The 2,673-nt window shown below is 39.0% G+C and overlaps 1 annotated feature.

Annotated features, from left to right (window-relative positions):
- Positions 582–1,273: an enhancer, noted in NCBI's record as "690 bp Hind III/Pst I fragment". NCBI's record gives the evidence for it as "EXISTENCE:reporter gene assay evidence [ECO:0000049][PMID:10859308]".

The raw sequence follows: 2,673 nt of genomic DNA, 5'->3' as shown, positions 1-2,673 counted from the left end.
GTGACCTGTCATTGCTCAAGTTTATCTTTACTCACAAAAATAGGTTATAGTGGGATCATAAAGTAAACAATGATAAAAAGTTTTTGGGAGTTGGAAATAAATTGTTATAATGTAACTTGGAAAGTCTTTGGGATTTGTGGGACTTTGGGGCATCATATCTTGATTACTCATTTCCTAATGAAGTAACACTCTGGCATTGAAACTTTTGCCTACTTTAAAGTCATATGACTCCATGAAATATCTAAGTTCATCATCATTTTATTTATTGATTGATATTTTTATTAATTTATTTTCTCATAAATTACATTCTGGCTGTAGCTTCAGCTTCATCTTCTCCCGTCTTTCCCTAAACCCACTCCCCATGCATTCCTCTTTTTTTTTTTTTTTCCCAGAAAAGGTCAGGTTTGTTGATTTCTGTGGGTTTTCTCAAACATACTTGGCCAAAAAAATTTCTTCCTAATGTTATTCTACTATTCTGTAGACAGAAGTCTGGTATAATGATCGTTAGAGAGGCTCTATCCAGTAGCTGATTGAAGCAGATGCAGAGACCCATAGTCAAGCATTAGTGAATACAATGAATCCTGCAGAAAGGGAGGAAGGATTGTAGGAGTCAAACTTGTCAAGGTCACCATCATTTTAAATGATGGGCTTTGGAAAGATTTTGGATTCTAATTGGGTCATTTAAAACCTAAGTTTTGGAGTCTGAACACTCCAGTAATCTCTACTTGAGGGGCCAAAACTGAAGACAGACATACCTATGGGACAGAGGCAAACAGCTTGGGTACTGGTTTCTGCTGCTTCCATTAATTTGCTCTGTGTGACTAAGCAAAATGCTCTTTGTCCTGTGTTCAGAGTCAGAGACATCACTGCCACGCTGCACACAGATTTATAACTCTGGCCAAAGGTTTCAGCAAATACAGATTTCTTCAGTCTGAAGTCCACCAGTGTCTGTGCTCTCTGAAACTAAACCAGAACATTTTTTTAATCTAAATTTCTCTCACCTCAGAACCTTGGGTGACGGGACTAAGAGCTGCCCAAGAACTTATAGCATTGGTGATAATGTCTGCTATTGCCCTGGAGTTACCCTTGGCTTTTATTTATCAGTCTCTTTTCAAACTGAGATAGTGTCAACAGGGACACAGACAGACCAGAACAAAGGAACAGTGCCCTTTACAGTGCTTCCTGAGTGTAAATGGAAAGATTATAACTCAAGGAATTGTTGAAAATGAGCCTTTTGTCTAGAGCATTTATTATGCTACAATTGGCAAAGCTTTTTTTTTTTTTAAAGAGAAAGAATGAGTTAAAGCAAACACAAAATCAGAACAGACCCCGGGGAGTCTGTGGATTTCATATAATGATCCAGGTACATGCTTGATATATTAATCATAATCTTCCATGACTGTATTGCCGTGTCTCTCCAGCCCAACTCCTCCCATAAAGATAGGGAACAGGGAAGGGACATGACCTATTCAGGCCCCTGTGGGTATCCCTGAAACATTTGTTTCTTTAGCATCTAACACAAACATGACTGGAGTAATAGTTTGCTCTCATCCTTGTGCCTGTTTGAAGGGATATGATGACTGTATGAAGTCCATATGACAATAGCATTTGAAAAGTATCTTACTGGAAGTCAGTACAATGATGGCATCTCCACTTTCTTGATGAATTCTATGTAAGGCATCTGGTTTGGAGACTAGTCTCCGCATTAGTGCGACTTAGTAATAGAAGGCATTTTTTTTTTAACCACAAGGTCTTGAATCAAAGTCCAGGAATGGGGTTAATCTTTGTGTTGCTTTGTCTGGGAAGGAGCCAATTGACCCAGGGAGCACCTGAAAATGAAACACCATCCACCCAGATGGGAAAATATTTCTGCCCATTCCTATAAACTTTGATAAGACACTGTTGATAAGCAGAAGTCACATGAATGGCAGCAAGTTTCACTTCCTTGGAAGGAAGTTCACTGTCTAGTGAGAGCCTGAAATCAGAGACTTGAATGTAGAAGTTGAAGGATTATGGAAGGACACATGCAGAGTGCTCTCAGTCCTTCTAATGTCGCCAGCCAGGGAGAACCAGGACTGCCATTAGATAGAACAAAGTCAGTGTATTGTCAACACAACTTGCCTTTAGACATCGAAGAAATCCAGAGAGAGCACAGTCAACACAGCTTGTCTGACGGTGATGGAAGCTTTCCAAATAAATTGAACTCATTTTAGACATGTTCCAAGCAACTTAGCTCTCTACCTAGCCTCTCAGCATTCATCTGTATCCTAGATAAATGGAAGGAGGGCTGGAAAAGAGGCTCCTTAGACATAGCTTAGTGCTTCAGTTTTGTCGTTTTTAATTATAGTCATGGAAGTGTAGTATGACTAGTCAGTGAATGTCTAATATAATCTACAGTGATCTAACCAGAAAAACACATTTCCATCTGTTTCTGACACATCACTGGGAACCTTCCAATGCCTTTCTTCTAGTGCTTTAGAAAATCCTTAAGTTACTGTCAACTACAGGGTGTTGCTGTTTCAAACCTATGTAACACAGAGCAGTTTCCTGATCTGACATTTTCCACTGTTTTCTTTTACAAGTCAGTTCTTTCTTGTCTCCAAAATAAGTTTCTGCTTGTCTCAGGCAATTCAACACCATTTCTTTCTAGCCACTTAAATTCTTTAATTTCAT

Source organism: Mus musculus, chromosome 12 (assembly GCF_000001635.26).
Source record: "Mus musculus strain C57BL/6J chromosome 12, GRCm38.p6 C57BL/6J".
Classification (NCBI taxonomy): Eukaryota; Metazoa; Chordata; class Mammalia; order Rodentia; family Muridae; genus Mus; species Mus musculus.
The sequence above is the reverse complement of the archived record's forward strand: the minus strand, read 5'-3'. Positions and strand labels throughout refer to the sequence as shown.